Source organism: Macrotis lagotis, chromosome 7, assembly GCF_037893015.1.
Source record: "Macrotis lagotis isolate mMagLag1 chromosome 7, bilby.v1.9.chrom.fasta, whole genome shotgun sequence".
Classification (NCBI taxonomy): Eukaryota; Metazoa; Chordata; class Mammalia; order Peramelemorphia; family Peramelidae; genus Macrotis; species Macrotis lagotis.
Genome location: NC_133664.1, coordinates 180,071,307 through 180,098,846, shown reverse-complemented (window position 1 = coordinate 180,098,846; position 27,540 = coordinate 180,071,307). Strand labels below are relative to the sequence as shown.

General features: G+C 34.0%; 1 long non-coding RNA gene across 2 annotated transcripts; it reads left to right on the top strand.

Moving 5' to 3' along the window:
* On the top strand, window positions 1-27,540 carry LOC141493924 (uncharacterized). 2 transcript variants are annotated; one of them, XR_012470356.1, is made up of 3 exons: window positions 1-69; window positions 4,989-5,140; window positions 27,328-27,540. It is a non-coding gene; the product is annotated as an uncharacterized LOC141493924 (long non-coding RNA). The 2 variants fall into 2 exon arrangements; XR_012470355.1 differs by lacking the exon at window positions 1-69 and adding an exon at window positions 3,601-3,752.

Sequence of the window (27,540 nt, the reverse complement as noted above, 5' to 3'; positions counted from 1 at the left end):
GCCACTCACTGTGTGACATTTGGTAACTCACTTAATTGATTTGGAATGCTATTTCATTATCTGGAAAAGGTACTGAACTTATTGACCTCTAAAGTACTTTCTAATCATAAAACTATGATCCTAAGATTTTATGATCCCAAGACTTTCTAATAATTGGTAATGAGATTACAAGCATTTACCCAAAGCTACAAAAATGAAAACATTGATGTATAAAGAATAATTTCCTTATATGTAAATGTGACTTAGATATAACTCTTTTCAGGGGAAATTGGAGCATTGCATAGGTAGTCCATGGACTTCAGTCCCTTTGCTTTAACCTGTGGTCATCACAGATGTGTTGCTAGGAACTTTGTCATCTTCCTTTTCCAGAAGCAACCTTTTTTTTCATTATAAAAAGAGTTGAAGCTGCACCAACCTTTGTTGTCCTCAACGGTTCTGTTCCCAGGTGGTGGTAACAAACACATAAATCTTGGTTCACCTCATTGAGTTTCTTTGCACTCTGGCAGGGAATCATTCTCTGAAGGGTTGCCTCCTTGCCTCAGAGATGCAGAAAGTCTTGACATTAATTATCATCATTGCTCAGCTGTCTGGCAGAGTCAAAGACAAGGAGAAAAAAAAATGAACCACCTGAACTGGCTCTCAGCCATGTCAACAAAGCTGTTTCGCAAGTGGGATGAATCATTGAGGCAGCATAGTACAGGCCAATTCTCTAGGGGTGCCCAGATTTTTTGTTTTTATTATCAGCTGATTAGAGGTGAGGGGTCCCAGTCAGGTTGTGACCTGAGTACTTACTGAAAAAAGAAAAAAAGACCCAATCCCACACACTCTTAATGTCTGGCTGGGCCCATGGCAAGTAGAAAAACATGTGAATGATGTTTCTTGGGAGCTGATATGAGATCAGAAAAACTTGGCTATCAACCCAGCTTAACCTTTTTCAGGTTACCAATCAACCTCATCTCATTGCACTTAGGAAGTATGTGCACACAAGATTTAGCTGAATGAATGTTCCTGTAAACTTTGGAATCTGTTGCTGTTGAAAGTAGGTTTATTCTCAATTAATTCTATATCTCTTTGTGAATGTGAATGTGAATGTGAATACACATACACACATATTTAGTATTAGATTACAAAGCCACAAAACATCATCAGATTTGACTGTTACTAATTTTCTATGTAATCAGGAAATCCTCTAAGCTCTCTGATGCTCAGTTTTTTCACTGCTACAATAAACAGCTAGTGATTACTACTATTGCTACTTTTTCCTTGTTTCACACCTGATCTTATTGGTTTTATTTTTTCCCCAATTGCAAAGATAGTTTTCAATATTCATCCTTTTGCAAGCTTTTGAGCTCTTTAAACACCATTCCTTTCTTTCCCCCTCCTCATAACAAAGACCAATCTGAGTTAGGTTGTACAAGTAGCATCATGTTTCACATACTTTTGTATTAGTCATATTGTGAAATAAGAGTTAGAACTAAGGGAAAACACACACACACACACACACACACAGAAGTTTTAAAAAGTTAACATAGCATGACTAGCTCTGCATATAAAACCAAAAATTTTTTTCCTCTGGATGTGGATGAAATTTTTCATAAAAGGTCTCTTAGGATTGTCCTTGATTACAGAACTGCAGAGATAAGCTGCATCCTTCATAGATGATCATCTCACAGTGTTGCTGTTAATATTTATAATGTTCTTCTTGTTCTGCTTACTTCACTCAGCATCAATTCATGCAAGTCTTTCCAAGATTTTCTAAAGCTTGATCATTCATGATTTCTTAAACACAAATAGTACTCCATAATATTAATATACCATAACTTGTCCAGCCATTTCCTATTAGCTAGGTATCCTTCAGTTTCCAATTCTTTGCCACTACAAAGAGAGTTGCTGTAAAAATTTTTGTACATGTGGATTTTTCTCCCTTTTTATGATCCCCTTAGGATATAGACACCTAAGAGTGATGTTTCTCTTTCTATCTCTTTGTTGATAGTAAATAGAAAAGATAATTTATGAGTTTATTCATATCCTACTACTTTGCTAAAGCTGTTTTTTGTTTCAAGTAGTTTAAGTTGATTTTCTAGAGTTCTCTAAATAAACATCATATCATTTGCAAAGAGTAAGAGTTTTATTTCCTCATTGATTACTTCTAATTACTTCAATTTCTTTTTCTTCTCTTACTACCATTTCAATACACTAGGAATAATAGTGGTGACAATGGACATCCTTGTTTCATACTGTGAATGCTTCAAGTTTATCCTCATTATATATCATGCTTATTGATGTAATTTTTATTGCATCTAAAGAGGATGCATTTGAAATTTCTGCTTTTCTGCATAAGATTATGACATATTTCTGCTTTATCTCTGACATGGTAAATTATTGTATAGATACCATCCACTGCAGAGAAAGCATATTCCTTTCTATCATTCAATTTTTCCAGAAATCTATATCATATCTAATTTTTCTAAAATTCTACTGACCTTTTTCATTTCCTTTTTGTTTATTTTTTTGATTAGATTTATTTACTTCTGAGAAAGGAAAGTTGAGGTCGCTCACTAATATAACTTTACTCTGTCTCCTGTAATTGACTTAGCTTCTCTAAAAATTTGGATTTTATACTACCTGGTGTATTTAAAATTGATATTATTTCATTGCCTGTAGATAGAACCTTTTAGGAAGATTTTGTTTCCTTCCTTATCTCTTATAATTAGATCCATTTTTGCTTTTGTTTTATCTGAGATCAGGATTACCACCCATTTAAACTGAAGCATGTATATTCTGCTCCAGTCTTTTGCATTTACCTTGTTCATATCTCTCTACTTCAAATATGTTCCTTGTAAACAAAAAATTATAGGATTATGTTTTAATCCATTTTGCTGTCTTCTTCCATTTTATAGAAGAGTTCATCCCATTCACATTCATAATTTTGATTACTAACTGTATTCTCCTCAATTATATCTTCCTGCTGTTTGTATGTTTCTTTCTACTTTCTCCTTATTCTTCCTCACCAATGTTTTACTTTTGACTGGTGCCTCCCTCAATCTTCCCTTTTCCTATTAACCCCTTTCCCCTCTCTTTCTCTTTTCTCCTCCTACTTCCCTTTTGGGTAGGAAAAATTTCTAAACTTGATTGGGAAGGTATCTATTCTCTCTTTGGGACACATTCTCCCTTCTTTCTTGCTATTATAATAGGTCATTTTTTCCTCTTCAAGTGATGTTATTTATCATCTAATACCTCTAACCTTTTCCAATATAATTCTAGGTCCTAATTGTTTTATACCTGTCTTGTATAAACACTCACTATCAAAGTATAATACTTTCAACTGTTTTGATAGAAGTACAGTTTTTAAGGGTTACCAGTATGATCACATTATAATCACTTTATATCCACAGCCTCTATCCAAGTATACTCCCCTTAACTGTTCCATTAGAACACAGTTCTCACATCATAATCAGTTTTTGCCATTACCCTTCAAGTACATTCCTTTCTATTGTCCCAAAGAAATATAATTCCCAAGAGTCATATCATTACATCATAATCTGTTTATTATCCACACTCTTTCTAAGCATGTTCCTTTCAACTGTCCCAAGAGAGTTCTCAAGATTTATAAGTATTGTCTTCTCAGATAGAGATATAGACAGTTTAGTTTTATTGACCAGCAATTTTTCTTTCCATTTTTCTTTTTATGCTTCATTTGAGTATTGTTTTGGAAGAACAGGTTTTTCTGTTCAATTGTGTCTTTTTATCAGGTAAGTTTTAAAGTCCTCTATTTTGCTGAAAATCCATATTGATTTTTGTTGTAATCCAAGCTCCTTTGAATCCAGAATATAATGCTTCGGTCCTCCAATTTTTTAATGTTGAAGCTGATAAGACCCACATAATCCTGACTGTGGCTCCCTGATATTTAAATTGCTTCTTTTTTGTGCTTTTGTATTTTCTCCTTTAGTTCATAATTCTGAAATTTGGCTATAATATTGCTTGGAGATTTTATTATTAACTCTTGCTGGAAGTGATGGATTTTTTAAAAATTTTCTTGTTCTAAGACAAAAGCACCAAAAATGTAGCAATTTAAATGTCAGGGAGGATTTATCAGCTTCAACATCAAATAATCAGAGGACCAAAACATGATATTCTGAATTCATCACAGTTTCCTGAAAGATATTGAATGGGATTTTTATCATGGCTTTCAGCTTGACCAATAATTTGTAAATCATCTCTTCTGGATCTGTTTTCCAGGTTGTTTATTTTTCCTAAGAGGTATTTTTCAATTTTTTAAAATTTTTTTCAGCCTTTTGATTTTGGTTGATGAGACCTTGGTGTCTCACAGAGTCATTAGTTTCCATTTGTCCAGTTGTCATTTTTAGGGTTTTATTTTCTTCAGTTAACTTTTATGTTTTCTTTTCCAGTTGATTAATTTTTCTTTTAGATGAATAGTTTTCCTTTTCCAATTGGTCCATTTTACTTTTTTTTATGAAAGTTACATGGTGAATGTATTATATACTTTTTAAAAAGGCAAACTGTACACAGTAGGGTTTCAGAGTTTTATATATGAACTTCTGTTATGGAAATTTCCATTTGATTTGGTGTTTGTCAAGTTGAAAATAGAAAAATTCAAACTGAAAAAAGATACCTATGTTTTTCATCCCATCAAGTCAAGTTCCCTTTCTTTTTTTTAAATTTTTAAATTTTTCTTTAATTTATTTATGCATTCCTAAAATATTCTGCTTTAAGAGTAAACATAATACCCTCTCCCCCACAAAAATATAAAAACTCATGAGAAATAAAGGAAAAGAAAAAGAATAAATATGCTTCAGTCTGTGTTCTGATGCTATCAGCTCTACCTTGGGTGGATCAGTTTCTTTATCATAAGTCCATCATAGTAATTACTTCCATATTTTTCCATATATAATTTGCTGTTGCTGAATGTAATTCCCTCCATCCTTTCCTACCCACTACCATCGATTATATTTTCTCTCTACTTTCAGTCTATCCCTCTTCAAAAATGTGCTGTAGGGAACAGCGGACAGAGCACTGGCTCTGGGGCCAGGAGACCTCAAGCCTACATACCCCAGAGACCCAGCAAGTACCCAGCCCCATGGCCTGGACAGACCTCCCAATTCCAGCATCTTGCAAAAAAGTAAAAAGAAAAGGTGTTATATCTGACTATCCTCTCCTATGATCTACCCTCTTCTCTATCACCCCCCCTACCCTCCCCATCCCCCTTCTCTCCTTTTTTCTTCTAGATGTCTATACTCTATTGAGTGTGTACAATGTTTCCTCTCTGAGCCATTTCCAATGAGAATGAAAGTTTGTTCATTCCCCTTCCAAACCATTGCAAAAGCGACATGAAATATCTTTTATATGAAATATCTTAGCCTATTCTACCTCTCCTTTCTTTTTCTCCCAGTACATTTCCCTTTCACCCACTGACTTCATTTTTACAAAATATTAAATCTTCAAATTCAGCTCTCTTCTGTGCCTCATCTATAACAGCTCCTTCTGCTCTATTAAATGAGAAGGTTCATATCATATTTCCATACAGGAATACATGCAGTTCATGATCATTAAGTCTCTCATAATTTACCTTTCTCATCCACCCTCTCTATGCTTCACCTCAGTCCTGTACTTAAAGATCAAACTTTCTGTTCAGCTCTGGTCATTTCAACAGGAACATTTGAAAGTCCCCTGTTTCACTGAAAGTCTATTTTTTTCCCCCTAGAAGAGAATGTTCAGTTTTGCTGGGTAGTTGATTCTCGGTTGCATTTCAAGCTCTTTTCTCTTCCAGAATATTATATTACAAGTCTTATGAACCTTTGATGTAGTTGCTGCTAAATCCTGTGTGATCCTGACTACAGCTCGATGATATTTGAATTGTGTCCTTCTGGCTGCTTGTAATATTTTTCTCTTTGATTTGGAAATTCTGGAACTTGGCTATAATATTCCTGGGGGGGCTATTTTTTTGGATCTCTTTTCAGGAGAGATTGGTGGATTCTCTCAATTTCTATTTTACCCTCTGCTTCTAGGATATCAGAGCAAATTTTCCTGTAGAAATTCTTTAAAAATGAGGTCAAGGCTCTTTTCCTGATCATGACTTTCATCAAATTATTGGACTTTTAAATTATCTTTACTGGATTTGTTTTTTAGATCAGTTTTTTTTTCTAGTGATATCTTTCACATTTTCAAATTTTTAATTCTTTTGGTGTTGAGCTATTGTTGAACTATTGTTTTCTTATCTCCTTTTCCATCTGGCTAATTATGCTTTTTAAAGCATTCCTCTCCACAATAACTTTTTGAATTGTTTTATCCATTTGACTTAAGCTGGGTTTTTTAAAGTTTTTGCAAGTCAAATGGGGTTAAGTGGCTTGCCCAAGGCCACACAGCTAGATAATTATTAAGCGTCTGAGCCTGTATTTGAACTCAGGGACTCCTGACTCCAGGGCCAGTGCTTTATCCACTGTGCCACCTAGCCACTCCCAAGCTGGTTTTTAACATGTTATTTTCTTCAGGATTTTTTTTGGATCTCCTTGATTAAGCTACTGACTTCATTTTCATGCTTTTACTACAGCTCTCTCATTTCTTTTCCCAATTTTTCTTCTATCTCTCTTACTTAATTTTCAAAATCTTTTTTGAGTTCTGTCATAGCCTGTGTCCAACTTCTATATTTCTTGGAGTCTTTAGATGCAGAAACTTGGACTTTCTCATTTTCAGATTGAGTATTTTGTTCCTCCATGGGACCAAAGTATTATCTATGGTCAGGTTCTTTTTTTTTTCTGTTTACTCATTTCCCTAGCCTGTGCCTGCTTTTGGGGTGCTTCCTGAGCTTTTGAATATTATTGGGATACTCCCCCAAAGGACCTCAGTGTGTGAGGCTCTGACTGCTCTCCTGGTCTGTGAATGACCACAAGCTCACCCCTCTGCCCTAGAGGCTGTGAAGAGGGTTCCTGCTCTATGGGGGGCCCAGACTGCGACCAGGGTCTGAATGTGGTCAAAGCCCAAGAGTCCTGTTCCAGGGATATAGGACAGACCTTGGCAGTCTCCGTCTACCTCCTTACCTTCGATGGGCTGAGCACTCAGGGCACAACTGTCTGGAGGCTTCTGCTGGGTGACTCCAGGGCCTGCTTCTGTTTCCTGGGATTGGGGCTATTTTGAGGGCCATGGCTATGCTGAGGAGGCCCACACTGGCCCGAGCTTTGCCCTTGCTCTGGCAGAGTTCTCCCTGATGATCTTCCAAGTTGTCCTTGGTGCTCCCTGGGGTGTAAGTCAGGGAACTGCTTCTACTGCCAGGAGCCAGCAGTTCCAGGCACCCTGGGGCTGTTACCAGGATTCTGAAGTTCCTTTGCTATCCCTACAACCCCAAGGAAGACAGTTTTCTCACTATTTTCCAGGTTACCTTGAACCGGAGAATTGACTTATTGGATCTTTCTGTGGATTCTCTCTCTCTCTCTCTCTCTCTCTCTCTCTCTCTCTCTCTCTCTCTCTCTCTCTCTCTCTCTCTCTCTCTCTCTGTCAAAAATTTAGTCATAATTTTAAGGTTTTTGAAATATTTTGGAGAGATCACCTAAGAGAGGCTCTTCTCCTGCCACTATCTTAGCACCGCCTCCAACAATTTTACTTTTAAAGGAATTGTTTAATTTTTTATTTGACCCATTTTTACTTTTAAAGATACTGGGTTTTTTCCAGTAAACTTTTCATATTTTTTCATTTCTCATTTCATTCTCAATTTTCTTCTTCATCTCTTCTTTGATTTTTAAAATTATTGTTAAGTCCTTCAAGGTGATCTTTTTAGATTTGAGACCAAATCATAAACCCCTTTGAGCCTTCACATGTAGGCATTTTGTCACTTGCTTTCCTCTTCTGAGATGATGTTATTATCATTCAATGAGAATAGTAGCTTTCTATGGTTAGCACACTTTTATATATATTTTGTTGTTATTGTTCTTTTTGATAGTTGGGCCCTATTCCTGGGAGCATATTCCCAAGCTTTTTGTGCTGGGATAGGGGGAATCTGGTCCCTGGTTTTTCACTTAGACTTCTCAAGTATTTGCAGTTGATTCACTATGTTAGGGTAGTCCAGTCCAGTACTGTCTGTTGTATGGCATTTCCAGGCTCAAACTTTACCTCATGAGCTTGGTTTGGGACCCTTGGTGCAGGCCTGCTATACTACTGGCAGGACCTGAGCTATACTGTGACTGAGCACTCTGCTGGTTTCCCAGCTCTCCTGACTATCCTGGACTATATTCAGCTTTTACCCTCATGAGACAGACCTTTTCTGCACTTTTCACTCTATTTTTTTGTGAGTTCTGTTGCTTAGAGTCCATTTTGCACTTTATTTAAAGTTTTTTTCCTGAAAAAGCTCATAAAGCTTTCTAACTTCCTGTCACTATCTTGTCTCCATCCAGTGGGATTGAAAAGTTGAGATCAATGGAAATATAAATGAAAGAAAGCAGTGATATATAGCAGGTTCTCTCTGTTTCCTGTAGTAGTTGGAGTGACCATGAAGGTCTTGACTGAACCTTGCTAAGTTGGATAATAGAATCTGATAATGCCACTAATTTGATTATTACCCTGGCTATATGATGAAATTGTTTCTATAAAGTAAGCAGAGCAGAATAGTGTTGTAGTCTAACCTTTCTCAGAATCATTGTGATGGTCAATTTTACACAGAGGGTAATAGAACAAGTATCATTTCCATGTATTAATACCATAAGTAGGCAAGATATATCAAAATAAATTAGAACCATCCATACCTCACCTGCTGTGGTGCAAAGGGTACCAACCACTAGAGTATAGCAACCATAATATGACTGCATTTCTTTTGTGCATTCATTGTAATGAAATTGGAAGCACATATTATCCTTTATTAGCAAGGAATTAACAGTATTTTTGCCATTAATAACCTCAATTCTAAGCTGCATGATGATGTATTACAGATCAGTGCAGAGCTATTGTAAGAACTGCATTCATGAACTCAGGTTAGATAAAATAGGCATGGGAATTAATTGGGTGGTAAAAAATAATGCTTCAAAATGAAATAATGATTCAACACAGAAGATGGACATATTTATCTTGGAATGTTGACAAATTCTGAGTTTGAAAAAATGAATCCAACTAATAAGCCAAATGTATCAAAATGGAGCAATTAAAAATTCTGGTATCCATTTTAACATTTTTACTTTATGCATTCACTCACAAAATGTACAAAATATTTTAGCTCCTACACAAGTGCTATACTATAATGTTAAATGGAGATCCAAATGTGGAAAAATAAATCTCTTAAAAAATTCTCATTTAGTCTTCAGATAGCACCATGGGAGAAGAAATTTGAGAAAACTCTTAAAGTTTTGTGGGAAAAACAATGAAAGATTATGTCAATATCTGAATGGAACAAGCAGTAGGGAACTTGAACACAATATTGTCTAGTTATATACAACAGAAAAATATGAAAATGGAATCTGGAAATCAAAAGTATTTCAGAAATTATTAGCATCCTTAATCATCAATTGAAAGCAATAGTCAGGTGGCTAAGGTAAAAAAATCAGTTAGAGAAGCCAAAGAACATCATCAAAAACAACTCCCTCAAAATAAATGTTAAATATGTTAGATGGTCCCGAGAATCAATTCAGTTGGAAGAAGGATAATATAGGATAATATAGATAATCGATGGCCAAATAAATGATAAAAAAAAATCCAGCAAAATGTGAGTTGAATCAGCTTTGAAAAAGAAAGCTTTTGTACCATTATCACAATGAATGACAAAAATGATTATGTCAAAGGAGCAACTAAAACTCTAAATTGTCCACAAAGCTGGAAAGGTACAGATAAAATCCATAATTATGAACTCAGCTTCATCATAATTGTGGATAAATCACTAGAAGAATACTTTGCCAGTTTCCTTGGTGATGCAAGCTTCTTTAAATCTTTCTTAATAGAAATTACAGCATATCTATTATCCAAAGCTTTTTTAAAAGGGACTTTTGCAAATATGTTACTACTATGTATGTGTACTTTTTAAAAAGCATATTAAAATATTACTAAATTTAGAAACACTTGTAAGAAACTATATTTATTGAGAAGCAGAAAGGATGCTCCAAAAGTCTCAGGGATGTGAACAATAGTTCATTGATTTGCTAATTATTTAATGTATCACATGAAAGTTCTATGATATTGATACCAATTGTTATTATTTATTGCAATATTTTCAACTCAGTTCATCACTCATAGATTAGTGTTTTTTGTATAATTATATCCATACATACATATTATACACATATATAATATTTGATTGGAAAATTTATTTTTTATTTAAAACACATCTCTTATATAACAATGCCAAAGTTAATATAATACATGGAACCTTTGGAGACATAGATGAAAATTATGGTTTAACTTGGTCAGTTAACAAGTACTTCTTTATTTTTCATTTTACATTTAATTTTTACTTTTTTCTCAATTACATACAAACAGAATTTAACATTAATTTTTCAAAATTTTAAGTTCCAAATCCTCTCCTTCCTTCTTCTCCCCTTTTGTTATTTCTTGAGAAAGTAAAAAATTTCATAGAGATTATACATGTTCAGTATTGCAAAACATTTCCGTATTAACCATTTAACAAGAATTTATTGAGCATTTACTGAATTTCAGTCAGTGTACAAAGTACTGAGTATACAAAGCAAGACAAAAAAATTGTCCCTTTTCTTAAATAGCTCACAGTCTAAAGGGGGAGACCATTTATGTAAGAGCTATATACAGAATAAATTGGGGAAAAGATTTAGAAAGAAATCACTGTGATTAGAGAGGCCTAAGAAGACTTCATTTTTTTTTTTTTTTGTTTTGTTCTATTTTTTGTCTTTGCAAGGCAATGGGGTAAAATGACTTGCCTAAGATCACATAATTAAGTAATGTTAACTGCCAGATCTGAGAAGACTTTTTGCAGAAGGTGGAACATTAACTGGAACTTGAAGGAAACTATGAAAGTCAGAGGAGGAGGGAACTGTCACTGAAAAGGCATAAAGTGGGAGAAGAGTATCTTATGACAAACACTGGAAGAATGTATTTCACATTTAAGTGGTGGAGTTGAGGCTAAATTGTCAGAAGACTGGAGAGGTAAAAAAGAGGCAGGTTAAAAGATGAAGAAAGGATTTTGTTTTTTATCTTGGAGTTAATAGGGAATCAGTAGAGTTCACTAAATGGGGGCATGGCAGGGTCAGAACTGTACTTTAAGGGGGTCAATTTGACAGTTGAATGGAAGGTAAACAAGCAGATTGTTGCAATAATCCAAGCTTGAGGTAATGAATGCCATTGCAGCATTAGTGGAGAGAACTAGGTGTATTCTAGGTGTTCCAAAGTTAGATAGGATAGATCTTGACAAATGATTTTAGGCTATGAGAGATGAAAAGGAGAGAAGAGTTGGGGATAATATGTAGGTTGTAAGTCTGGATGATTAGGAGGAGGAGGATGTCCTCCTAAAAAGGGAAGTATAAGAAGACCAGAGATTTGAGAGAAGGGAAAAGTAATGAGTTTAATTTTGAACATCATAAGTTTAAGATGTCAACTGGACATCTATCATTAAATTCATTATCATCTCTTTTGAAGAGAAGTGAGCATAGCTTTCAAAAAGGGAGTTATACAAAAACACTTTATTTATAATTTGATTTAACTGATTGACATTAAATTATTTTGTTACTTTAAAAAGCACATTAAAAAGTTACTTTATCTCATGATACAAAAATGCCTTTTGTAAATAATAAATGAAAAATGCTTTTTGTATGCTAAGGAAGACTAGATATTGAGGGATGTGAGCTTGACTCCAGAGACCAAATTGAACCAATGATCACAAGTGATACAAAATATCCTATATTCTGCTAGTGAATGCAATCTGTATGTTTCTTAAGGAAAATATTGAGGCTGAGTATGAAGAGATTTTTTATTATGCTCAAGTTAAAACATACCAGGATAACATGCTAGGACAAATTGACATATATGCAGTGAATACTTTTGGCATAGTATAATGGATGACAGTAGATCTTGAATTTATCCAAAACAAAAATAAAATGGTATTAATGAAATATAGGGACTGTGGCAGCAAGGCTACTTTAGAAAGATGAACACTTCCTTTAACCCCAAAGAGGATAATAATTGATAGATTTTATCTAACTTAATGACAAACAGCTTAAACACTTGAGAAAAATAGTTTTATAATAAACAGACTTCACAAAGTGAGTGACAACCGGATTTTTGAATATAAATGGATGGAGTTTAATCTCTAAACCGAGTGTATGAAATGACTAACTTTAAAGAGAAGAATGAAATTGTAACATGAAGAGCAAACTCCACAAGAATTCAACCAACTGGCTGTCATGTAGTTAATTATAGAAAAGTCAGGATTGCAGTCACCTTGCCTCCTTCATCTTATAGTTGTGAAGATAACTTCTTGTACCCAAGTTCAAAACTTTACTTATTTTAATTGTTTCTTCTTGCTAGATTCAACTGAAAGCTCTGACTTTTTAAGATCCAATTTTATCTTAACTTTATCATCCAGAGTGTTAGATATACACCTCAATTTTGCATCACCTTCTTGATAACTCTATCATGTAGAATTTAATTAAAGTCATTGAGAAAAATATTCACTAACACAGGGTCAAGCAGAGATCCCAGGGCTACTATACTTGAGACATCCTGCCATACTGACATTGAACCATTAATAACTATTCTTTGTTTCAGCCATCCAAATCATTATGAACTCATTAGATATTACCAAATTGTATCTCTCCACCTTCAACAGAAGAGAAATAGAGACTGGAGCTATAAATTAAGTGGTACCACCAGAAGAATACCATAAGATGTTTTTTTTTTATCAAAAACTTTGTTAACATCTAGGGAAAATATCCATGGAATTCTGACATCATCATTATATAAGAAACCATGTATAGACTATAGTTATAAAGTATAATTTATCATATATAGATTTTAATCAAAGTGGAATAATCATTAAGTGAATATATAGGTATCTATGATTTTATTGGTATAAGGACTTCTGTCAAACATTGTAAGTACTACATGAATGCTAATTTCTTTCCCATACATTACTCTACACAATATGAAGAAATCTTTAGGAAGGCCAAGAATAGGTTGGGTAAATTATTTATGGTAAGATACGGATAATAACTGTATAGGATAAGAAGTCATGGATGGCTTAGGATTTGCATCTTTAGAAATTGAATGACAATGATGAAATCACGCATCCATCAAAATATAAAAATATTTGAACACAAATTTGTGGTATATGATGAAACATTATTTTCCTTGTCAGCAGGTATAAGCACCTTTTAAAGTGATTTGTTTTTTATTGTAGGTGTAATTGTTTTGATGCAATATACATTTCATAAACTTACCATCAATTAATGTTTTTTGCTAAATTTTAATTGCTTATGATAGATTTTGGTATCTTCCTTACCCTTTTGAATTCCTTCCATAAATTCTTCTTTCATCAAATATTGGCCATTACAATTTTAAGTTTGACATAGTAAGGTCAGAACCATAAAGTTCTTGTTTATATGGCTGAATATTATTGCTGACAATTTTATTTTGTGTATTCCATTAACCAGAGACCAGTTAAATGACATTTCTTACCACTGTCAATGTAATATTAACCAATACGCATAAGGAAGATCTTAAGGTATTGTAAGACCCTGAAGTCCTTTTGGAACAAATTCAAAAGAAATTAATTTAAGGTCAGTTAAGTTTTACATATAGAATGTGTATATGCATATATAAAGCTCCTTCCCTTCATTTTGAAAACTGATGTCATATATGATAATGGTATATCGACTTGAATATTTTATTAATAAGAAGAAATATTGCCGTATGTCAGAAATGCCAGGCTTTATCATGGTAATGTTTCTTTACTTGTAACATACCGGAATCTATGCAATCATAATTATATAATTCAAATAAAAGTGGCATTTTTATCTGCAATGTCCATGGAATTGTTTTAACTTTTTTATTGTTGTTAATAAAAAAATGAATTGTAAATATTTCATGATCATGAAAGTATAGATTAAGAGCTGGAAGGGATTGGAACTGGAAGTCTTTTATTTTATAGATGAGGTAACTAAAACTCAAGGATGTTAAGTAACTTGGCCACAGACATATAGGTAACAACTAAGAGAACCAAATTTTGAGGTCTATCCCTCTGGTTTCAAATACAGTGTTCAGTCCATTATACTGTACTTCATCATTCACAAAGTTCAGAATTTTCTAATTTTGTGACTGTTCAAGCAATAGAATCACACATGAAAGATAACAGACAGATCACAAATGGTTTGTAAATATATTGTTATCCCCTTAAATGGTCCTTTGATTTATAAACATTATTTCATTTAATATTCCTAACTACCCAGGGAAGTAGACCGTTGTTATCCCCATTTAACAGATAAGACATTTAAGGAAAACAGACTAAATATGTTTGGTATTATTTAGCTACTAAATCGTTAAGGTTGAATTTGAATTCTGATCTTTTAGTTTCCTTTTTTCGTAGCACTCTATTCACTGTGATATCTAACTGCCTTATTCCTTGGTCCTACTCTTATTTACAAATTTCAAAACCTTCTCTGGATGTCCCAAATATGAAATATACTGAAAGATACAACCTCAAAAGACCTACTAGATTTCCCTCCCTATAGAAGTTGTAGGAACTGCTAATTTTGAGTGCTTAGACTGTACTCACAAGATTGGAAATAGGGTTCTTCCTTTACAGAGAGTAGTTGACAGCTTCTTTATAAACATGACCTACTAATGGCTTATGAGTATTTTCAGATGGAACCCAGTGGGTTCACACTGATGGGTTAGATTTTTTAAAATTACAATACATTTTGTTAAGAAGAAGGATTAAAGTATTTGCCAAAATGATTTGTGTTGACAAAATGGCTTAGTACATTTGGCAGATTTATTTTGGAGAATGGAATAAATTAAGGTGTCTAGCAAAAGATGTGCTACAGCCACTGAAACAATTTCAAGTATTTCAGAAACTCTATTTTTATTCACTTTGCAAAACGTGCTTAGTTGAACTGCCAGTCGCTGTTACATTTCCATTTCTAAGCAATTAATTAAAATCCCAAATCAGTTTTTTCTTGATCATGCCAGCAGGAGTCGGTTGCCATGGAAATAGGAAGATCAGTAGTATTTGAGAAGGAGAAAAAAATGGTCTGCAGTGGTCTTTTATTGTAGAAACATAAGTGATGGTCTAGAGTAGCTTGTTGGCTGAGCAGTAGGAAGCTCTGCCCCCAGTAGTAAATGTGACAGCAACAATTGGAAATTACCGAGGGTTTGGGGATTACATTTTTTTTCCCAGGGATATCATTTGGCCAGTTGAAAAAGTCATTAACACAGTCTTTTCATTTTTTCAATCTATAGGTTAAAACCCTAAATGTAATTGATCGCAGAGCGTTCTGTTGTGGCTAAGCAGGATTTTAAATTGGTAATTGGTTATATTTTGTAAAGACCTATCAAAACTCATTTATGATTTTCCCTCCTTGTCTCAAGCCAGTGTGCTTTAGCTATAAAGCTCATTTCCTGACAATAGGGAAGACCCATGGATTTCTGTGATGGAAAGGGCTGCTCATTTGGCTTAGAGAATGCTTGCTAATGTAACATCATCTGTCTATTTCATTAGAAAGTAAATCAGATCTGGTATCTCATACCTAGTCCTTCAAAAGACATAATCAAATAAAAAATGTGCATAGACTCCAAGACAATTGAGAATTTCTTCTTGAAAAATTGGAAACAGTTTTAAGGGTGAAACAGTAGCAGAAATAATTCTAAGTTGTTAGACTTTCTCAATACTTCATATATGGGACATAGTAAGTAGTCTGTGAAATCAGAATATTGATAGCAGCATTATCAAATGCTCAAAATTATATAGATCCCACACCAAATTTTATTTTCAGGTATTTGCTAAAAATTACTCTGAAAATAATTATGAACCAATTCAGATATTAAGAAGAAAGAATGAGCAAATCAACATTTCACATATTGCCATAGCATGAAACATGAGTATGAAAATGAATCTACAAATTCCAAGTTTACCCTCAACCTTTTTGTAGTGCTAGCAATTAAGAAAATTGTAAGCATCTAAGTAAAGTTTCTGCATATTGCTACAGGCAAATTGGGACAAGTGCCTTTCGTCTATTTTTTATTAAAAACTTACTGTGTCACATCCATAATGAAGTCCTTGAGACCCATTTGAATTCATTATGCCTCTCAGTGTTTTCATTTGATAATTATTTGAGATGGGCTAAGGTCTACTCATGAGGCTTTGGAAGAAAATAATAATGATCATAATTCCTTCTGGGTTTGAGATTTATGTTACAGAGACAAGGAAGATTTCTAGCATAATGTATTGATGGTTCATGGTTAGAATTCAAGCGCCAATGTCACACCCTTATGTAGTCCCTGGAAAATATATATTACATTATATAAAATCCATGGAGTTGAACTTGCATATGCCATCATAAAGGCAGAATGGTAGAAGAGTAAGGTTGAAGAAAGACGTGGGATTGATTCCTTATTCTACCACTTAATAGGTTTGTGACTATCACTTGACCTTTCTGAACTTCATTTTCCTCTTATCTTCATCATAACTTCATATGACTGATGTGAAAGAGTACTTTGTAAATTGTAAATGCTATTTAGGTATGAGATGATAATGATGAGGATGAAGAAAGTTACTTTATCCTTTTCAACTTTGTTTCAACAATAAAATAAATCTTAGCCTTTTTTACTCCTTTTAAGTGCAATGACTAAAAAGGTTTTGCTTTTTTAAAAAATAATTATATTTTGGAGGCAATAGTTACAGGTGGATTATATCTGTGATTTCATCAGTTTAGGCAGCTCTTGGAAGAAAACTCATTATACCAGTGTGTATCAGTAATTCTTTGATCATTTACAGATTTACCTAGAACATTGAGAGTTTAAGTCACTTGACTAGGAAAGAATGTGAAAGAATGTGAAATAAAATCTTAGAGTTTTAATTTGTCTTTTATTTATCATTAATACTTTGTAGAACTTTTGTTGATGACTTTCATGAAGAATAATGTAGAGATAATGTGAAGATATTTTAAAACATTTTCTTTATATAATCCCTTTCTTCTAAATTTCTGCATTCTTTAAACCAGGGAGAAATCAAGTCACTTTTAGATTGGAAAAAATATTTACTCATGGATTATTACTAATCAAATAATTGATCCTGCCTTCTCTTTAGACAATAACCTATATTTTAGTCAGGAAGACCTAGGTTCAAGTGTTAATATCTCTGTGACCTTGCACAATTTACAGTCATTGCTTATTTATCTGAAATAAAAGAGGGGAGAGGGAAGTTGTAATAGATGGATTTTAAAATTTCTTCGACCTCTAAACATACAATCCTGCATAAATTCCACCAAATTAGATCCCATTGATAATTTTTCTAAGAAAGACTGAAATAGTTGAACTTTTTACCTCAACAGTATATTGTGAGAAAAGTGCTCTAGAAATTTTTTTCAGTAAGTTGTTGCTATTGTTGTATCTGTGACTACATATAAATGTGAACATACTCTGGGTTTAAATGCTCAATTTGAAAAATCTCATTTAATTTTGGATATTTACCAACAAGGAAGGGAAGCCAGGATGTTTTCAGCTCCTTACACAGAGTTAAGCAGGGCAGGAATAATGTTATCTAATAATGAGCAGAGATGTTAGCTGAAGAGCTCTGGCTTTCTTCCAGTTTGGTTAATTGCATCCTACCTGCTTAAATTCTCTTTTTATTTTCAAATGGATATTCACCATCCTTTCTAATTTGAAACAGCTGTTTGATGTTGGGGAATTTTTGGATCAGCAACTGGATGGGGGGTGGGGAAGGAGAGAAGATTCCCTTTCTTTTGGTTTCAGAATGCTCTATATACTGCCTTAGCTTTATAAATTTTAGTGATGGATTTAGCAAATATTTTATGGTCAAAAAATGGAATAACCATATTTTCCTACATAGACTATAACCTACTAAATAATTCCTGCAAATATGACCTATAATAGACTATTTATTGCTATAATCATCGCTTTTAGTCTGATCATTGATGTCCACATAAGTCTAGTTCAGTATTTAATATCAATAAAATGTATACTATTCTCTCTCTCTCTCTCTCTCTCTCTCTCTCTCTCTCTCTCTCTCTCTGTCTGTCTTTCCTTTTTTATCTTTGTATCTCTGCTGCTGCCTGTATCTCTCCCTTTATTTTGATTTGTTTTCTTTTTTCCCCCTCAGTTTGTTCATTCTAGAATGATTTCATGATGCCCAACAGTCATAGTGAGCGGCATTGTTTTAAGTCTCTGCCAATGATCTCTTGAGTTTTGGTGACTAATACTAGCTCAGCATTTCCTAGAAGATGAAATGGGACATCATTTGAACTGTCAGAAGTGAATTCACAGTACAATCTGAAACAAGGTGAAACATGAATTGTTTCAATCTTCTTAGAACTCCTTTAATTTAGAACAAGTCTGACATCCATTTTTTTACTTTATTAAATGCAACTTTATTGTTGCCATCTTTTCCTCATTTATTAAACAAATTGAATAGAACCCAGAACATGCTATTGAACAAAGTATAAAAAACCTAGAAACAATAATCCTATATGTATACAGAATAAATTAATGCACAGTATTTTTGGGGGGGTAATCACAACTGATTGGCTTTAAAATGAATCGACTTTGTTAAAACTCTTCAGTGAGTCTGAGATGCAGGTTAAACCAAGAATTATCTTTAACTATGATTTTAGAGGTATGAGGGCCAGTTCTTGTGTGTGGCTTGCTCTCTCAACAGATGAGATTGAGTGACTTTCTTTGCATGACCCTTTGTGTGGACCATCGGGATGTATCCCTAGTCCCAAAGGGACCATATACCTGTCTCTCCCTCCCATGTCTGCTTCTTATTTTTCTCTGTATTCAGTTTATGTATTTCAAAGTACACATATACATATATTTGTTTATTGATAGATATAGAAATAGAGATATAACTATAGACACCATTAGCTCTCCTGTCCTGTTTGTAGTAGGAACATATAGAAAAAATTCTTTGATAAATTATAAATCTTTCTATTTAGTTTGGTCCTAAAGAAATGTTTCTATTCTATATAGACAAGTAGGCAGCCTAACAGTCATTTTCCATTTTACTTATCTTGGAAAGAAAGAGAGAAATACAAAGAACTGCAGAATGAATTTTTTAAAATTCTGATCCAGAAATTGCAACCCGACCTTGTGTAACTTTTGGTGGCCCAATTTCTTTTTTCCCATTTAGATACAGTTCTTAGAATAAAGCTTTCTACTATGGGGGTGGAGTGGGGAGGGCAGAAATAATAGTTTTTGTTGTCATTCAGGTAAAGGTTCCCTCTTTCAAAGGAGGAAATTAATAGGTCTTTAGAATGGTCCTACCAATATCTTTATGAAGATTCTTTTCTAATCCTTCCCACTCTTCCAATCTAATTGGATTGGCATTCAAAACCATTATTCAGATTTTAGTGTATTTTTAATGAGTATCCCAATAAACAGCATATGAAGGGTGTCTAAGTTTGATTAAATATAAATCTCAGAAGATTTCTAGAATTGTTGAATTAATATGAATTAATGGACTTTTTTGGACTGAAAATTATAAAAAATTCAAAGTAAAAGAAGGGATTCTTTTTCTTTTTTCTTTGCTTCTTTTTTTTAATTCAAACCTCTGATTTCATAAGTGTAAAGAAATCCTTAGAGTAAGGGAAACTCCTACCCTTGTGGCAAGTCATCAGCATTCTGTCTATAACTTAAAATCTTAGAGAACTTTGTGGGACAATGAGGAAGTAAATTATTTCCACATAGTCACAAAAGTAATATGTGTCAGAAACAGGATTTAACAATAGAATTTCCCAACTCTTTCCCTCTACTATGTCATGTTGACCTAGCTAACCAAAATTATCTTTTGATACAGGTTTCTCTTTGGAGAGATTCCCTTTAGGCTGGCTTCTTTAGTCTTTTGCAAATATAGGCTTATATATATTCTGACCACAAAAATTTTTAGGTAAGAGGAAAGGTAAAAAAGAAGACCAAAAATAAGGAAGAATATCATCTTAAACTTTAAATTGTTTTCTCTTCAAATTGTAGAAAAATGGCGGGGATTTGAATTTGGGGGGTCAGAAAACCTGCCTCTGAGATAATGACTGAACAACTTTTGAATAGTTTATTAGTCTTTTTTTTAGACTCTGTTTCCTTATCCTGTAAAAATGAGACTAATAATACTTAAACTGCCTGAGTGGTTGTGAAGAAAAATCCTGGTAAAATCCTGGTTGTATGACCTCAGTTATAGAGTCAGGATAATTGGAAATTCATATTCTCTGTAACTTGACAAGTTATTGAGAAATTTCAAGACAATAAGATTAAACTAGATTCTCTGTAGGGTAATAGAACTTTGATTTGATTAGTGTCATCCTTTATAAGGTGAGAAGTTTTGATGTACTTTAATGCCAACATTCTCTAGAAGATAATGAACTGCTTAACTACATGCTATATTAAAATTCTTTGCTTATCTTAAAATTTCTTCACACCAATCATGACGGTCATGCAAATAGACATTGATGAAATTGAAAGAATTATTGACTGAAGTTAGATGATCTGGGTTCCAATCTCATTTCTGTCACTTATTAGTCATGTATCCTGGTTATGTCTCTGAGTATTAGTTTCCTTATATTTACAATGATTTTTTTGTCTGAAAAGACTGAGGCTCTGACATTGTATGATTTATTGTCTCCTATGTGGAAGTCACCATGCCTTTGTCAGTGAAATGAAAATAGGTCATTTTCCCATAGTACCATAGTACATTTAATATTTGGAAATCAATTTGCAAATATTGTCTCCTCAAATCAACTCTGGGAGTTGATTTTACAGATGAGAAAACTGAAGCCTAGTGATTTGATGCTAAGTGATTTACTGAGAATCTCTCAGCTCGGGTATGTGTGAGAGGTGATTTGAACCCAGGTGTTCTTTGATTCCAGTTCATCAGTCTCTCCTATGTCACACTGCTTGACATCACCAGATCCATTACTTAAGAGACAATCTTTTATTTCCCCTAGAGGGTCATACCACAATGTCTTGATTTAGAAATTGGTTTACATCTGTAATCATTGTCTCAAGACAAGTCCTCAATGAAGCTGTCCTGATTAAACAATAGATTTGTGAATGGTGAAGGTTAAGTAAGATATGAGTAGAAATAGTGAATTGGTGAATTTATTGTGGAGAAATCCAGAGATATACATAAAAGTAGTGATTATTATTTTACCTTCTATCATTTTCTTAAAACAATCATTACTTTAAGAACTTTTTAAACTCAGAGTACATAAATATATTTTAAATATTTATATTTGATAACATTGATGTCAATATCAATATATATATATATATATATATATATATATATATATATATATGTATGTATTTTAGATTTTTGCAAGGCAATGGGGTTAAGTGGCTTGCGCAAGGCCACACAGCTAGGTAATTATTAAGTGTCTGAGGCCGCATTTGACAAAATATATTTTGATGACTATTTTTGGTGACTGGCTTCTTTTGTAATCCTATGTTTTATTTTATACACATATAAACATAATTTTCAGAAGTGATACATAGATGTTACCAGACTTCCAAAGGAGTTCATGACACAAAAACTGTTAAGAACCTCTGCTTTTGAGTCCAAATATATACACAGGTTATATGTAGATCATAGCACTTCCATGACTTAAGAGTAAGTTTTTGTGGTCTTTTGAAAAATGTATCATGCTAAGACCAAAAGAATAAGTCTTTGTATCATTCCATAGTCAACTTCTGGAAGATCTGGGATGTTTAAATCCTGGCTTTGCACCTTATCACCTCTGTGATTTCAGAGAATCATTTCAACATAGTAAGCACTTAAGAAATGTTCTTGATTAGTTGACTGAGTCTCAGTTCCCTAATCTCTAAAATCAGGGGTTTTAAATTCTATAATCTTTGAATCTAGTGATGAGCCTCTCCAAATTTAGCTAAACTAGCTCATAGACCCATGCTAGATATCCTTTCAGCTTGTTAACAACCTAGCTTGAACTCCATTGACATGGTATTTGGAATTAGTAACAACAAGACTGTGATGAGGCATCAGAATTGATATTACTTGTCTTTCATCTGAACAGTCTGTGTCTCTATACACTTTATCTGAATACTCTACAGGAGCATTCCCTGGTCTCAGCGTCTACTTTTCTCTTCTTTCTCTTTTTCTGTCTTTCTCTAATTTACTTAGAGATGTCATTAACACCTTTATTCATGTAATTGATAAAATCATGGAGTCAGTTGACACTTGGCTTAATACCTCTCCCTACATTGACCTCAATGCTTTTGGCTCTTACTTTGATTACTTTTCCTTGTTAACTTCTTCCTGGCTGACTGACTCCACAGAAAGACAGTACCATAAGGCTTCAGGTCCTCTCTTTCTCTTTGAAGTCAGCATGTGATCTCTGCCTTTACATTTATTCTTTTCTTTTTAGGTGAAGGTAATTGTATAGGAGGCTATGACCTAATGAATTTCAAAAGGGGTTAGTTCTGCAAGGTCCAAGTAGCAGAATGTTGAATCCTCAATGGATTGTAGCCAGCCCTGGATAGATGTCCCAGAAACTACTTTTTTAGATTAATTTCTTTTTAAAGTTATTTCTTTTTCTTTTATTTTTCCCAGTTACATGTAAAAAAACAAGATTTCAATATTCATCTTTAAATCCTCGAGTTCCAAATTCTCTCCCTTCCTTCTACTCCATTCCCCCTCATTGAGGAAGGAAGTTATTTTATAAAGGTTAGAAATATATACGTTTATAAGAACATTACCACAATAGTCATGAAAAAGTAAATCTCCCCCCCACCGAAAAAGAGAAACCTCAAGAAAAATACAAAAAATATGTTTCAATCTGTAATTCAAACACCATCAGTTCTGTCTTTGGGATAGATGATATCTTTATCATAAGTCCTTCAGAGTTGTCTTGGGCTACAGCATTGCTGAGAAGAGGTCAGTCATTCATAGATAATCATCCTACAATATTGTTGTAACTTTGTATATTGTACATGTTCCATTGCATCTGCTCATTTAAGTTTTTACTGAGAGCATCCTGTTCATCACTTCTTAAAACAGAATAGCGTTTCATCTCAATCACATGTCACAATTTGTTCAGCCATTCCCTAACTGATGGGCATGCCCTCAATTTCCAGTTCCTTGCCACAAGAACAGAACTGCTATAAATATTATACATAAAGGTCCTTTTCCTTTCTTTTCCTATAGGCCAAGTAGTTGTGGTACTAGGTCTAAGGTTTTACTAGACATGACTTTGCAGCCCTTTGGTCATAGTTCCAAATTGTTCTCCAGAATTGTTGAATCCTTTCACAACCCCTTCAACACTGCATTAATGTCATAATTTTTCCTATATTCCCTCCAACATTTGTCATTTTCTCTTTCTGCCCTATTAGTCAATCAAATAAATATAAGATACATCAGAATCATTCCAATTTACACTTCTCCTGCCAATATAGTAAATTAGGATAGATTTTTAATATGGCCATAGATAACTTGATAACCTAATCTGAAAACTTCATAATTTCTGATCATTTATCAATTGGGGAATGGCTCTTATTTTTTTTTATTAATTTGACTCACCTTCTCTATGTTTGAGAAATGAGGTCCTTATCAGAGAAACTTGTTTCAATAATTTTTCCCACAGATGCTATTGCTAGTTACTTTCCCTCTATCCCATTTGCCTCACCCCATTTATTCTATTATTTCTTTCTTTTCATCCATTCCCTCCTCAAAAGTGTGTTGCATCTCATTACTTCTCACAATCTTCTCTCCCTTCTATGTCCTGCCCTACCTCCTCTATACTATTCCTTTCCTCCCCTCTCCTACTTTCCTCTAGGGTAAGTTCTATACCCAATTGAGGGTATTTGTTATTTCCACTTTGAACCAATTTCAATGAGAATAAGGTTCACTCACCCCCTTTCATCTTCCCCCTCTTTCATTCACTGTAAAAGCTTTTTCTTGCCTCTTTTATGTGAAATGACTTGCCCTATTCTACTTCCCCTTTTCTCTTCTCCCAGGACATTCTTCTCTCATCCATTAAATGTATTTTTAATATATTATCTCTTCAAATTCAATCTGCAGCTTTGCCTTGTCTACATATGCTCCTTTTAACTGCTCTAATAAATGAGAAAGTTCATATGAACTTTCTTCCCATGCAGAAATATAAGCAATTCACATCATTAAGTCCCTTATGATTTGCTTTTCTTGTTTACCTTTATATGTTTCATTTGAGTTTTGTAACTGAAGATGATCAAATTTTCTGTTCACCTCTTATTGTTTCATCAGGAAAGTTTGAAAGTCTCTATTTCATTGAATATCCATCTTTTCCCTTGAAAGAGTATGTTCAGTCTTGTTGGGTAGTTGATTCTTGGTTGTAATCCAAGCTCTTTTGTCTTCTAGAATATCATATTCCAAGCTTTACAATCCCTTAATGTAGAAGAAGCTAAAACTTGTGTAATCCTGAATGTAACTCCTCAATATTTGAATTGCTTCTTTCTGACCTTAATATTTTCTCCATTACTTGAAAGCTCAGAAATTTGGCTATAAAATTCCTGATAGCTTCCCTTTTGGAATCTCTTTCAGGAGATGATCCGTGGATTCTTTCAATTTCTATTTTACCCTCTGCTTCTAGCATATCAGGGTAGCTATCATTGGTTATTTCTTGAAAAATGACATGTAGTTTTTTTTTTTCCCATGACTTTCAGGTAGTTCAATGATTTTTAAAGTATCTCCCCTGAATCTGTTTTCCAGGTCAGTTGTTTTCCCAATGAAATATTTCATATTTTCTTCTATTTTTTCATTCCTTTCATTTTGTTTTTATTGCTTCTTGATTTATAAAGTCATCAGCTTCCCTTTGCTCCATTACATATTTTAAGGAATTATTTTCTTCAGTGAGCAATTGTATTTCCTTTTGTATTTGGCCAGTTCTGTTTCTTAAGGTATTCTTTTATTCATTGACTTGTTGGATCTCTTTTTCCATTTATTCAATTTTTAAGATGTCATTTTCTTCAATATTTTTGGTAATACAAGCTGATGACTCAATTTTCATGATTTTCCTGCATTACTCTCATTTCTTTTCCCAATTTTTCTTCTACTCCTTTACTTGATTTTTTAAGATCCTTTTTGAGCTCTTCTATGATCTGAACCCAATTTGTATTTTTCTTGGAGGCTTTGAATATAGAAGCTTTGACTTTATTATCTTCTTCTGAGTATGTATTTTGATCTTCCATTTGATCAAATAACATCTATATCATATTTTTTTCTTCTGTTATTTTCTTATTTCCTTAGTCTTTGCCTTGAGTTCATCCCTTCATTAAGGGGCTCTGCTTCCAGAGTAGAGGACACACTGTCCCAAATTTTTGAGTGTTTTTGCAGAAATTTTCAGATCTACTCCTAGGAACCTGCATTTATCCAATTCTTCCAAGGTATTATGATTTATGAAGAGGTTTGCACAACTCTCCTGGTCTATACTAGTCTGTGGGTGATAACAAGTAATTTTTTTTTCTTCCCTGGACCTGTGAGGAGGGTTCCTGATTCTCTAAGGCAGTAAGCTCTCTTGTGCTTTTGCTCTTCTTCCTGGGACTGGGACCCTAGAATATAACCCAAACGTAGTATGGGCAAAGCAACATAGTCCTGCGTCAGTGATGGCAATGAGACCCTTGTTATCTCCTTCTGACCCCACTAATCATTTGTGGACTGAGAGTTCTAGAAGTAGCTGCCTCTGATGATTCACTGCTGAGACCCCAAGTCTACTAGGGTTGAGTCTACACTGCTGTGGCCAGGGCTGGACTGTGATCCACTCTCACCCCAGTGCCACAGAGTTTTCTTGCTGACCTCCCAAGTTGTACTTGTCAATCCCTGGACTGAGAGGTCTGGAAGCAACTGCTGCTGCCACTGACCCAGTAATCCTGCTTCTTGCTCCTGGCTTACTGGGGATGGTCCAGTCTAGTGTGGTCTAGGCTGCTCTGTGAGTCCTTTCTAACCAAGGTGCACCAGACTTTTCCTCTTGATCTTCCAAATTGTCTTGAGCTGGAAAATTGTTTCACTCAGTCTTTTTGTGGATCCTGCCTCTCTAGAACTTGGTTTGAGTCATTTATTTAAAGGTATTTGGAGTGGTTTGGGGTAGAGCTAGTAGTATCTCTGCTTTTACTCCCTCATCTTGACCTCAAGTCTCAGAAGCTATTTTCAGGAAACAGTTCAGCAGAAGATGAGAGTACTCATGGAGCAATAATGCTGTATTTTGGATAACATGTTGGTAGGGACAAAACTATGAAGAAATGGAGCTAAGCATGAATCTACTCTTCCCAGAAATCAAGAGACATAGGATAAAGTATATCCCCTAAGATAATGAGAGAAAAATTTTGTATTTCTGTTCTTATCATATCTTAGAAGTAAATACTTCTTAGCAAAAGTTAAAACAAGCAAATAAAGTCTGTGACTCTAGTCTGTCAATCATCTCTGAGTTCATCTATATAATCACATTACTATCTAGATCTTTTGATCTTATTAAACAAGGAAAACTATGAAAAATTTTCATCAAGTGTCTTTCTAGAAACTGATGTATTTTTTCCACAGGATTCCCTTAATTTATTAGAACTACTCATTTAATTATCTTATCTAAAAATAGAAAGGAAGTTAATATGGCATGACTTTTTACTTAATGAACCTAGCCTGGTTTTTAATGAGCATGGCTTCTCCTTCATGTGTTCACAAGCTGTGTCTTTGATGATCCATTCCAGTATTTATTCAGTATATAAAATGTGTATGAGTGTATATAACTAATATTGAGATTTATGTTGGGCTTTTGGGCTTTGATATGATGATAGAAGTCCATACTATTATTGCTTTCAACCAAATGGCCATTATCCTACATTATGGCTAAAATTTGTCTTCATCTGTGGCAAAGTCCCAATGGTTAGTAAGAAGTTTAAGATTAAATAGACATCCTAAGACTCCCCAATCTCTCTGGTATCTCCCTACCCCATTACAGGATGAAGTTGAGTGAAGATTGGAAAGGGAAGGACTAATGCCCATAATCCGTACTACTGCATTTGGCTCAAAGTTGCAGCTTTAAGAGAAAAAAAAAAACACATCTGTAATGAGTGTACTTACCAAAAAAAAATTCAGTGGAGACAGTTAAATTGGATTTAAGAATATGTTAATTATTTTTGATCAGTATTTTTCTCTCTTCATAGGAAATATCTTATAGAACAGAAAGAATGACATGAAAAAAGAAACAACAACTGCCATCAACAAGGAATCGACTTCAAATACATTTTTCTTCTGCATACTGGCAAGCAGGAAAGGATTTTTGACAAGGACTGTGCTATTAAATATTTCCAGGGAATGTCTCCACCTCTGTTTCTAAATCCCCTTTAATACCGGCTGAGTATGTGTGACTGCCCAGG